We start from the raw sequence: 13,616 nt of genomic DNA on the forward strand, positions 1-13,616 counted from the left end.
ATAAGTAATAGGCCATAATAGGGTTAAATAGTCAAGAATGTTGAAATTGATATACTGAAGTTGGATCTAGTATATACATTGTATAGAGTAAGTGGCTGTTTTATCTTTATTGGGTTTTAATTGCCAGCGAGTGGTTATAGCCCAGTTCTAGCTTGACTGTTTGTAATGCTAGAGATTACAAATGCTCTTCACTGATTGGTGGGATGGCCAACATTTCACAGAATGTCCAGCCTGGAACTTGGAATTTATGAAAAGCAGAATGAGGAAAGCATAAAAAGGAGAGAAAATAAGAGGAACTGTGAAGATCAGAGGAAAATTGAGTAGTGGTGGAGCTCCAAAGGAGGGAATGGGATTGGCAACATAGTGAGGTAAGAAGAGGTGCCAATACCATGAATTTCAAAAGGTTTTGCTAGGCAAGGAGTACTCATATTTGTTCTTGGCAGTTACTTCCTCTGAAATATAGCCAACAGTACCTACTATTTGTTGCCGTCCTCTCATCCAAATGCTAACCAGGGTAGACTCTCCTTAGTTTTCAAGATCAGATTGTGCCTATAGGGTATTTAGGCCCCTCAGCCATGGGACCAAAGTTTAATTACAGAGTAAGGGAAAGTGGAGGAGGTATGGAGTTGACACTAAAGAAGGAGCTTGTGATACTTCAAGGCTATGGATTTATAATGAAATATTTCAGATATTAATATAACCCGCTGTAGTTTACATATGCGTATGTTATGTAGTTTACACACATGCAGATGTGTATATTATGATAAACTCACATCAATGAAAAAATGAAGGCATTGTTTTAGAGTTAGGGGATTACCACCTGTAATCAAGCATTTTGACCTAAGGCCAAACGGACTTCCATCTTGAACTTCAATGAAAAAGTGCTGGTAGCTATTTGTGAGTGTTTGGCTAAGAAGAGAATTACTTCTTTAGGCTTACACCCCTGTGGGGATTTGCTCCATGTGTGTCCTCCTCATTCATGCCAGCACTGAAAGAATTGTTGTTTCTTTTCTGTTTATTAGGGAAGCTACACAATGCCAGCTGAAGGTTAGCAAAAACAAGCCAAAAAAATTGATTGGTATTACAAACGTCATTGAAAGCTTATTGTAATTCTGCTGTTAGGGGTTGGGCGCTGCATTTTTATTACACTTTGTTTCTGGCAAAGGTTAACACTTCTCTGGATTTTACAAAGTATTGAACCACTGAACAGATCCAGCCATTGTCTCCATGAATACTGAACTGCATATTAAATCCAAGATCTAAAGCTTTGCATCAAAAGGCAGTAGCATAACCAAATTTTGCAAACTAGGACACAGGAGTCTCTAGAGTTCAATAGGATTGTTTGATTTAACAACAACATGAACCTGATTCTTTGAACAATTTTTATAAAAAAGAATGAAAGGATCCCTTTGAAAGTGTAACCATAATTTGCTCCTAATTGTTTTTTTTAATTGAATCACCATAGGACAGTGCAATTGATTACTTTCTGATATATAATCAAAATTGTTAGCATTTGGAAAAAGCTGGCATGATCCTTTTAGCAGTGGTTCTGAACCTGTGGGTCCCCAAGTGTTTTGGCCTACAACTTCCAGAAATCCCAGCCAGTTTGCCAGCTGCTAGGATTTCTGGGAGTTGAAGGCCAAAACATCTGGGGACGCACAGGTTCAGAACCATTGCTTTATAGGCTAAAATAGGGCTCTATGAGTCTTGTGGACTGACAAACATATGGTCCTAGGTTGCTAAAACAGGACTGAAGGGAGAGTGCAGCTTTTGTTTGCTCACTTTGACCCCCCCCCCCCCCCACCTGAGCACTATGATTTTGCATGAGTAATTCTCTACAGCTTTAGTTTCCATCCTTTGGCTCTCTAGGTGTTAGAGACTTCGTACCTCATCACATTGAGGTCTTTAATTCAGGGAACATCAGGGGCATGAATGGAGAAGTGGAGTAAATCTGTATGGCATTGGGGGAAACCATTGCCCTACACCGCACATCACCCCCCACTGCCTCCTTCCCCATCCCATGGGGGAAACTGCTGCTACCCAGCCCCCCCCCCCGTGCTTTCCCCAGCTGACTGAATTCTCAGAGCTCTGGTCTAGGATGCTGCCAGGCCAGAGCCCTGTTGGTTGTAGCCCTGTGTCATGTGATGGGCTCTGGCAGGTTCTGCCCTGGCTCCATCCTGAAAGTGTCCTAGGACACAACCAAACACCAATGTGATGAGGTCCTTTAATTCCAATGGTTAGGAACTCGGAAAGCTGAAATCCAAAATATCTGAAAAACTAAAGGTTGGGAATCATTCCCCAAGTGTTCTGGCCTACAACTCCCAGAAATCCCAGCCAGTTTACCAGCTGTTAGGATTTCTGGGAATTGAAGGCCAAAGCATCTGGAGACTCACAGGTTGAGAACCACCACCCTATAGGAATGGAAGCTTCTGTTGGGCCCATTCTTCTCACCATGAGAATAGTTTTTCTTCAATGCTTCATTGGCGTTCAAGGATGAGGAGGGCAGGATGGTGGGGATTAAATTCAGAAGTAACGAACAAGAGATCTTATTCTGTAACATCTACGCCCCCACGGGCCCTAAGACAAAATTCGTAAAAGAACTCCGGAAAAAACTCTCAGAACACATGCAAGCAGACCTTATGATAGTGGGAGATTTCAACGGCGTTATAGATTGTGCACTGGATAGAACAAGGAAAAACAGAAAAGACATCAACGGGGGGAAATTACCAACTAGCTTCCTCGAATTACGAAAAGATCTATTCCTGGAAGACGCATGGAGGGCCAGAAATCCGGAGGGAAGAGATTATACTTTCTACTCGGATAGGCACTCATCATGGTCCAGAATAGACGCCTGCTGGGTCTCCAAAACTCTAATGACCAAACTGAACAAGATCCGGATTTTGCCCAGAACGCTATCCGACCACTGCCCGATCTTAGTGGACATTCAAGGACCCAGAAGACAACGGAAGTGGAAACTAAATGAATTCCTCTTAAGAAAAGAAGAAGATATAGAATCATTCAGAAAAAATATCCAAGAATTCTTTGAATTCAACAAAAGTGATGAAATCAAACCGGAGGTGATCTGGGACACCAGCAAAGCAGTGCTAAGAGGATTCTTTATTCAGAAAGGCGCAATAAGGAATAGGAAAAGACAAGAAGAACTGCTGACACTAACAGGAAAAATAAAGAGTAAAGAAACGGAATTGAAAAAAAAACCAAGAAACAAAAAAATCAAGTTGGAACTGGATCTCCTCAAGAAACAGCTGAACTCTCTCCAACTGGAAAAACTTGCTAAAAATTTAAAACATATGAGAGTTAACCATTTTGCCAACGCCAACAAACCGGGCAAATGGCTAGCCAGGAAATTGATGAAGAAAAAACAACAGCAACATGTTACCAAAATCTTAAGAAACGGGAAATTATATCACACGGAAGAAGAGATCCTAAACCAATTCAAAGAATTTTATGAGGAACTCTACCAGAAAGACAAAATCAGACCGGAAGATATAGCGGAATACCTGGCTAAGCGCAAATTAGAAAAACTAAATGACGAACAAAGAGAAATCCTCAATACACCAATAACAGAATCGGAAATCAGGAAAACAATCAACGACCTACCAAACAATAAAGCACCGGGTCCTGATGGATTCACTGCTAAATATTACAAGATTTTCCAGGACGAGCTGACCCCACATTTAAAAGTAATATTTAACAACATACTATTGGAGGCCAAAATGCCGGACTCTTGGCAGGAAGCAACCATCACACTTATCCAAAAAGACACAACAGAGCCGGAAAACATAAAAAACTACCGGCCGATATCGCTGTTGAATACAGAATACAAGATTTTCACTAGTGTAATGGCAAGTAGAATGAAAAAATACCTAAGCAATACCATCAATGAAGACCAAACGGGGTTTCTCCCATCAAGACATATGTGTGAAAACTTAAGGACAATTCTAGATATAATTGAGTACTACGCAAGCAACCCCCAAAAGGAGCTAGGCTTGTTGTTTCTCGATGCCGAGAAAGCCTTCGATCGGGTTAGCTGGGATTTCATGTTACAACTAATCAGAGAAAAAGACATGGGCTTTTATTTCACAAATGCAATCAAAACAATATATGCAAGGCAGAGAGCAAAAATCAGGATCAACGGACAGGAAACAGCAAGTATCAATATTGAAAGGGGTACAAGGCAGGGCTGCCCGTTATCCCCCCTGCTCTTTGTCTTCACATTGGAAATCATGTTGGAGGAAATAAGAGGAGATAACAACCTGACGGGAACAAAAATCAGAAAGGATGAATTTAAAGTAAAGGCATACGCAGATGATGTTGTCTGTATCATAGAAAACCCCACCCATTCAATCTCAAAATGGATAGATAAAATAGACCACTACGGAAAGGTCTCTGGACTAAAGATTAATAAATCCAAAACCAAAATGTTAACAAAAAATATGACCCCCGCAAAAAAGGAAGAATTACAAAACATATCACAATTTGAAATTGTCAATAAGATAAGATATTTAGGAATCCAAATTACGGCAAACAATGCGCAGCTGGTGAAAAATAATTACGAAACTACGTGGAAAGACATCACCAAAAAGATTGAAAGCTGGAAACAACTAAATCTGAGTCTACTCGGGAGAATAGCTATCATAAAAATGAACCTACTTCCCAAAATGATCTTCCTATTCAGAATGATTCCGATCTTAAGAACCAACCATTGCTTCACACAATGGAAGAAGGACATTCTAAAGTTTGTGTGGAATGGCAAAAAAGCCAGGATCAACTACAAATCGCTAACAGATGCAAAAGAGAGAGGAGGGCTAAATCTGCCAAACCTACAACTGTATTACCAAGCCTGCGCCCTGACCTGGGTGAAAGAATGGGCCTCTTTGTCCAAAATAAGAATGCTCAACTTAGAAGGTTTTGATGCGAGGAGAGGCTGGCATGCCTATTTATGGCATGATAAAGCAAAAATCGAAAAAAGTTTTACCAACCACTTTGTCAGAGCAGCCCTCCTCAAAGTTTGGAATAAATACAAGAGAAATTTCTATAGCAAAACACCCTTATGGCTTTCACCCATAGAAGCCAACCATAAGAGAGAGTTTCCAAGCAGTAGATGGCACACTTACAAAACACTAATAGAAAAAAAGGATAGCCAGTGGAGACTAAAATCAATAGAATCGCTCAGGAGAATTGATGAGAATCTCTCATGGTTTCATTACCACCAAGTGGCAAACGCCTTCAAGGAAGACAAAAAAGCGGAATTCGCATCGCTAGACAACTTCTGGGACTCAGTCATGACAAAGGAGAAAAAACTCATCAAAATGATTTACAGCAAGCTCTTAGAATGGGATACGGAAAAGGACTTGGTCAAAGAAAATATGATTGCCTGGGCCAAAGATTTTGAGCACTCCATCTTGCTGCAAGAATGGGAGGGTATCTGGAGGAAAAAGATTAGATATGCCAGCTCGGCCGATATTACGGAAAATTGGTACAAAATGGCCTACAGGTGGCACCTCACCCCGCAAAAAATATCAAGGTATTACAAAGGAATAAACAGCAATTGCTGGAAATGTGGCTCCCAACTAGGCATATACCTACACACCTGGTGGCGTTGCAAGAAGGTAAAGAAATTCTGGGCAGAGATTCACAAACAGAGCCAACTAATAATCCAGACAAAATTTGATTTAAAGCCCGAATATTATTTACTTCACCTAATAGATTTTGACCTAGACCTTAATAAAGACAAAATTCTCTACCACTTAACAGCAGCAGCAAGAACAGTGCTAGCGAGAAAGTGGAAACAAAAAGAGACACCCTCGGTAGAAGACTGGCTGCTAAAAATCAGGGACCTGATGGAGATGGACTCCCTTGCTAACTTAGTACACGACAAAAACAAGAAAAGAAGGACGGATTGGGAACCAATGAGGTTATATCTAAAGGAAAAGAAGAACATCTTACAAGGCTACGAGCTCTCAGGGTAATGGGAAGAAAAACAACATAGGAAGAAGAATAGAAACTACTAACTCTAGAATATCATCCGCCGACTATTTTGGAAGTCAAGCTTTTTTTAGTATCTCACACTCCCTCTCCCTCTGACCCACCTCCCTTGCTACCTTTTCACCCCCTTCTCCCAGTGACCCTCTCTCCCCACCCCTCCCCGCTCTTCCCCTACCTTGACCCATCATCCCAAGGCCCCCTTGTGCTATCTACCCCATATGTATGTAATTGAAAATGCCAATAAAGAATAAATAAAAAAAAAAGAGAATAGTTTTTCTTCCCTTCATATTCATTCCTGTTTTTAAAGTACAGTGATCTCAAAAACTGAAACCACAGTGTGTCAATCCAAGTACTGCATCAAACTATAGGCTATGTTTATGCAGAAATTAAGCGAGAACTTCTTGATTTATTAAACCACAGTGTGAATGCACTATGTTTCCATTCTGAGTTTTGAAAAATTACTTTTTTGTCCAGATTCCACTTAGCACTGCAGGAGTTCTGCCACTGGCAAAGCCAGAAGCAGCAAGATTAAAATTACTGCAGCTTCATGGCAGTGAGAAGAAACAGGAGCATCGGAAAAGGAGGCTGCCAGCTCTGGAACCACACATTTCACTAATATGGGGAATTCAAGTGGTAGCCAAGGCACTTTGGAAAGGATGCCTTGGACAATCATTCTGCAACTGTGTCTTTTATAAGCTCCAATATGGACATGAATAATATGTGCCCTTCTGTCAGCAGAAATACTTATGGCTGAAATCAAATCAGCAACACAATGTAATAAGCAAAATTGTCTGCAGAACAAGAAGAAACCTAGAGCAAAATACTCCAAAACAAAAGGTTGAATTTCAAACCATTTATTGTGAAGCATTTCAGATGCAATATAAAAGTCTGGTGCTGTTTTTTTATAATAACATCCTCTTCATATCCTAGAATATCTCTGGGTTATCACAATTATAATATAGTACTGTCTGTATTAATATTTAGTGGATTCTTGGTATCCATTAAGGCTTGGATCTACCCCCCCATGGATACTAAAGCCATGGATGCTCAAGTCCCATTATATACAATAGCATAGTAAAATGGGGTATCTTATATAAAATGGGGGAGGGGCTATTAACAAGTTGCAGATAACTGATTCCATGGATGCGGAATCCATGAATATGGAGGGCCGACTGTATATTTACTGAAAGTGTTCACACTTTTCTCAGTACAAACTGGCTGCATTTGAGTGGCATTTGGTTTATCATGAGAGCAGTGAACACATGTAAGTCTTGGTTTTGTATGCTCCCCTCTTTTCCTCTTGTGTGGTTACAAGGCAGAATTCAGATGTATTCCTTCCATTTTTTCTTAAATGTGGTTAATCTTAACTTAGTGTATTTGAAACAAGATAATCTCAAATGACATATTGATGCTGACCTTTCTCAGCAAACCACAATCACGAATAATCATAGTTTGATGTTTGATAAACCACGTTGTGATACTACAGTGTGGTTTATTAAAATGTAAATGAAATATTCTGATCTCTCTATCTCCACAGTGAAAAAGGAGGCAGTGATGGTTGCCTAGGCTCATTCCCTTCACAATAAGCCACAGTTTATGTCCCATAATCTTCAGTGCTTGAAATTGTTGCATTTCAACTGTTTTTTTAAAAAAACAATCTAAAAACAGTGCAGTTTTAAAAGTTTCAAAGAGTATTTTTAAGATGTTTCTCTCTTTATACTATTTTGGTTATTTTTGTTTGTTCATCGCCTTGGGAGCCCTTGTAGACTGAGAAATGACAGAAACATATCTTAAATAAGTTAAATAAATATGTCAAAAGACAGTCATTATGGATGTACTATCTTTAATTAAAACTTTTTATTCAAAAATTGAAGAATTATTTCTGTGAGCACAGCTCTCTTCATGAAAAGAAATGTTGAAACCCTGTGTTAGTGTGCTTTATTTTGTTAACAGAAACAATTTTTCAGTTAAATAGCAAATACATTGATTTCATTGTACAGGGTGAGTATGCACTAAACTAGTCCATGCACTCGTGATAGTACTAGATGATGTAAGATATTCCTTCCGTCTATGTTCCAAAGAACAAGAGGGATGGCACAACCCAGTCAAATACAAGCACTTTTAATTCTGATTTCAATGGGAGACAGCTGAACACATGCTCAATGATCTCACTGAAATGCATTGTCCTTTAAATGTGTTCATATTTTTCTAGTCTGTGCCTGATCAAGGTCTTCTTTCTGGCAGTTAGCACAAAATACAGACAGATAAATAAGGTTAAGTACAATATAGTCCCAATTCCACTATGTTTGTTGTATTTGTTTCTAAAAGAGATTTGGTAGGAAGGAATGGAGACCACAGATGATCCTATCTTCTCTCTCTACCTTGCACTTAATATGCAGACTGCATAGCACATTGTTGTAAACTACTAAGTGTATAGTGTGTTATGCTTTCAGTTTGCAAAGGAGTGACATTGAATTGTGCATCTGCCCGTTTGTATTGACTGAGGACTTTTTAATGATTGACAAGAAACTTTGCCCTAGTTTCTATTTGGAGAGGCTATTTTTGAACCAGTGGGTGAAACACAAAGGGACAAGGCTTACATAAGAGACCAGTCCCCCCTAATCCCCTTACCCAAGACCACTCAAGGAAGTAAAACAAGGCATCACTTGTAAACCTTCCAATGACAAGCCTGTTGTTTAATGTATTCAGTTACTTATTAGCAGACCAATATAAATCTAGCAGAACTGTGTGCAAAGTCAGAAGGGGGGCTGAATCTCGGCATTATTTTTCCCACTACCACTGAATAAATGATCCCTAGTACCACAAGCTTCAGACGCTTGTCCTCATTAGTATGTATGAAATGAGCAGAATAAAAACTGGGAGATTGATATTGTTCTATATTCAATTTAATTAATAAGGAGACAGTGCTGATTTCTGGGGGTGAAAGAAGCAATGTCCACAGATCCCTGTGCACCTTTCATTATAATTAGCAATATAAATCTATTGCTGCACGGAGACTTTAAAAGGTGCCCTTATCATTTGTGGCATCCTAATATTCATTAGCGAGGCATTTTCAGCAACCTTCATATTATTATGTGCCACCATCACTAGGTGAAGCTGAGTTTTCATTATGAATCCATTGCTTCCAGGAGTTTAAAACTCTGCAGGAATGTTTTGGGCACACAGAGACGATCAAGGAGTGGTTTTCAATGTGGGATGTTCTTTGAAGAATCATTGGGTCATCTTTTCTAAATTCTAAAGGGTTGACAAAGAAATACACATTAGAAGAGTGAGAAAGAAGGTGTTCTTTTGTGTTGTAAAGCCTGCTATGTTTTAACATTTATATATGAAGAAAGGGGAAATAAAATCAGCTGCTCTCCACAAGGTCGGTGCTTTTGGAAATCTTAAGAGTCAGCACATTACAGCTGTCTACAGACTAAATACACAGCAGTTCATGGCTGAGCTCAGGATATTTGCTTCTTGTTAAGCACAAAGCTGCTACATAATTGACCCTGGGCAGTTGCTCTACATTTTTCACTAGAAGCAGACCAAGGTCAACTGAGTACTTATTCACTGTTCATCAAGATGCACAAGATGTAGGCATTGAAAAAAAAATCCTGCCTAGAACATAACCAGGGGAAGAAGTGGGGAGACTAACCATACTGATTGAACTTTGGGCAGGGATAGGAACAAAGGAATCCCCCTTCTCCACTGCCACCCCAGTATAGAAGAGAAAAAGATGAGGGCAGGCCAATACAAGACACATGGCATGCAGGTCAATTCATCCCTGATATTATTTGATAAAAGGGTGAAGCATGCTTAAGATGTTACTATTTTTAGTATTATTTTTAAGCCAGTGTGGTTTGAGGAGACCATGGTTTGGAGAGACCAGGGTTTGAATTTCTGCTCCGCCATGAAAATCCACTGTATGGCCCTGGGCAAGCACATTCAAGCCTAGAAATTTCAGTAATAAGGTCAACTTAGGCTTGTCATAAGTCAGAAACACCTTGAAGTCACTGTTTTAATTTGAGTCTTAAGTTTGTTTTTATGGCTATTTGTTTACTCAGTTGTATTTATATTGTGTTTTATTTTATGTTCTGGATTATTTTAAATTTTTTGGCACCTTGTGCCGTGTGTAAGCTGCCCCAAGTCACTTCGGGGAGATGGAGGCAGGATACAATAATAAAGCTATTATTATTATTATTAACCACAATAATAACTATTACACTCCATCCTACACAGAATAAGTAATGTCCTCTTCCCTCTACCGAATACCAGATATTCAGGACAGTCAGTATAGGAAAATGTTGCCTTTAAGCTCTAGTAGAAACTTTTCAAAAGGGAAACTGCTGTTACACTACAGGGTTCTGAACCTGAAGTCTATGGATAACCTATAATTGGGCCAAAATCTATCTTGTTTTATTCTTTCCTACCTATTACTTTGAATTTTTCCTCTCACCATGATGTTTAAGGTAAAAATATATCTGAGGTACTTTTTTCAAACATTCATTTCAGTTGTTTTCATTCCAGGCTAGTTTATGTGAAATGAATCCATTTCCAGTGTAATAAAGTGAACTGAATGCAAAATTGTATGTGTGTATATTTATGTCAAGAATGATATCTTTCAGAAAACTCTCAAAGGAGTTTGTGGCCTTAAAAAGGCAAGGAATCGGTGCTCTACTAGATGGGGAGAAGTGGCTTGTTCAAAGCCAACAACTTAGTACTACTCAGAGGAGAGTTCTAACATCTAAAACTTTAAATAATTTCTTCAATCTCCACATTTGCTGCGTTTTCACAAAATAAAACACTGAAGTTGAAAGATGAGCATAGGACATGGCAGAGCTGGCCAGGGTCATGTCTACATAGGCCAAATAAAGTGTACTCACTTTACAACTGCTGCTTCCCACTGTTAATCTGCAACAAGGGGAAATGCGGTATACTCTGGTGTTTCCAGAAAGCTCTGGAGTGACCCCAATAGTTTTGAGGTGTGGAAAGCTGAATCACTTTGGATTCAGGGTGATCCAGTATCTACACCTCAAAAAGATCCACAGTTGTATCAACAGCTAGAAGCAGCTCTCTGGCAGAGCCTTGCCTACAATGTCACTTTAGTTAGTCGCATGGTTGGACCCTGTTGTGACCTCATCAGAAGCAACATTGATGGGAAGGATCTAGGAGAGAGCTACTTCTGGCCAATGAAACTGTGCCAGTAAGACTCTCAATGCTCTCTCAGACCCAGCCAGCCATCTGGACACAAAAAAGGCTCCAGAGATGCTCCTGCGATGCATTGGGAGAGCTCCAGGGCACAGTACTCTAGATTTATTCAGGTAAGTGTAGATTCAGTCCAGGAGGTCCTTTTTCAACATTTGTATCAAGTCAGGGTTTCAATTATTCATATTATGTCCTGTGTTTTTGCATTGCTTTGCCATAAAGCATACTGGGTAAATCAATATAAAAATTACATAAGTAAGAGAAAGCAGCTCTCTTCATATATATTTGATATGTTTCAGGACCAGCCACCAGTCATATCAGTGATACCTTTCCAAATAATACATTTTGGAGTATCAATAAAACATGTCACCATTCACTACAAATAGAGATAACAAGCAAGACAAAATCCATTTTAACATGATATCATGTAGGAATGCCAATGATCCTTAAATTATCTTTTGGTACTAGTTGGAATCCAGTGTGTTGTCCTTTTACTGAACAATAGATGATAATTAGCTCTTGGAGTTCTAGCAACAGCATCACTTTCCATCAGACCAAGGTGGCAATCATTCATCCCTCCAGTTGTTGTCACTTTACAATTCCCAGGATTCCTCTCCATTGGCTATGCTGGCAAGGGTTACTGAGACTTTCAGTCTAAGAACACATAGATCTGCATAATTTCTTCCAATCTCCCCATATTAGGGGAGTAGCTAGTAGATGTTATGGAATAAGTAGAAAAGAACATAATCAGTTCAGTGCAGAGGAAATGTAACAAATCTTCATCAGCCAGGACAAACCTAGACTTATTCAGATACATTTCTTTTACATTTCTTTGAAGTCAGATGTTGCTCAGTGTCCAGGAGATGTTAATAAATAGAGTGTATTCAATACAACTATATGTAGTTCTGTTTCACCTTGTGTGTGTGAAGGTGGTGGGACAAAGAGACACTCTTCCCAAAAGATCTCAGACCTTAGGCAGATTCATATAGTGTAAAATATTTACCATTTAAATTTACCCAAGTACATCCATATGTTTTGTGCAATTTTTTAATCTTCTCTTTAGCTAACAAAGTATCCCCCTGTTTTGTTGATGGGAGAAGGGGGGCAATGTATAAGGGGCCCTTTAGCAACTTATGCCTCCAGGTGCAGCTGAAATTCTTCTTTCTATGAAAAGCTGAATTAAACAACTCACTATGGCTCATTTTAGCATTGAGATGTAAATGGAGATGTGCATTCACATCTGTATTTGCATCAGAAATGGAAGAGTGCTTATGTTTGTGTATATCTTTTGGTGCTTCTGGGGAATAAGGGCTCAAGTCATTGGAACCCTTAGCTTACTAGTAAATTACATTTAGATGCTAACAGACTGCAACTTCCCTTATTCCTTACGCCTTGCTGTGTCGGTTTCGCTGGTGAGAGTTGTAGTCCAACAACATCTGGAAAAGCTACACATCCTAAAGTTCTGTTGAATGAGCAGACTATGAAAAAGCTCCAGATGGAATTATGGCATTAGCCAATTATGAAAAGACTCCAGACGGGAATCTGGCAAGTCTCATTAACTAAGATATGCACTTCATATTTTCAGTTTTGCTGCTCATGAGACCAATGTCTACTATTTTGGTTGGGGTTATGAAAGATTTTCCAGAAATGTCAGCTATGCTGCTCCCTCACAGGGCATAAAAATTCTCTGTAAAGAAATTTGTACAGGAACACACACGCACACACACACACATAATATAGGCATGTCTATTTAAATATTGCCAAGGAACAGGTGTGTTGAGGCTTTTAAAAAGTTATTGTTCCTATTACGCATACTAGTATATGTACTTTCACCTTACTCCAGATGAGTCTTTGGTTATACACTTAAGACTGAAACTGATTACTTAAAGTGGAAACATGTTGCCTTCTCTCCAAATTCTTTTGTCATATCTTCCAGCATGTGCCCAGTTACACCTTTATTTCACAGAAGGTCATAAAATGTGCTTGACATTTAATTTCTTCTGCAAAAGCATTCAGGATGGATTGCACTTCATGAAAAACTCCATCTCTTTCCCCACTTATGCCACTGAGATCCTTCTCAACAATCTCCTCCGAAATGGATAGAAGAAGGGCACCGTGTTTCTCTCAAATCAAATGTCATTTGCAAAGAATGGATGGGAGGCATTGTTGTATCTGAGTAATACTTCTGCAAACCTTTTCAGTTTTGCCATTTTTTTCCTTTCTATCGTCTCTTGGATGACTGGAGGGAACTTGGAAGGGCCCTGTATGAGCTTGTTAGAGCTCAAATATCTCTAGGAAAGACTGCCCCAGCCTTTGGAACTTCCTCCTTGGAGAGGTTAGGAGTGGTCCCTTCCTTGCTCTCTGTCTTTCTGCAATTGAACTTTTCCTTTGTAGGAAATGAC

General features: G+C 39.3%; 1 long non-coding RNA gene across 1 annotated transcript in view; it reads right to left on the reverse strand.

Moving 5' to 3' along the window:
- LOC132766431 (uncharacterized) overlaps positions 1-13,616 on the reverse strand; it is a 59,863-nt gene that overhangs the window by 17,720 nt on the left and 28,527 nt on the right. The window lies entirely within an intron of this gene.

The sequence above is a fragment of the Anolis sagrei genome, chromosome 2 (assembly GCF_037176765.1).
Source record: "Anolis sagrei isolate rAnoSag1 chromosome 2, rAnoSag1.mat, whole genome shotgun sequence".
NCBI classification, from domain to species: domain Eukaryota; kingdom Metazoa; phylum Chordata; class Lepidosauria; order Squamata; family Dactyloidae; genus Anolis; species Anolis sagrei.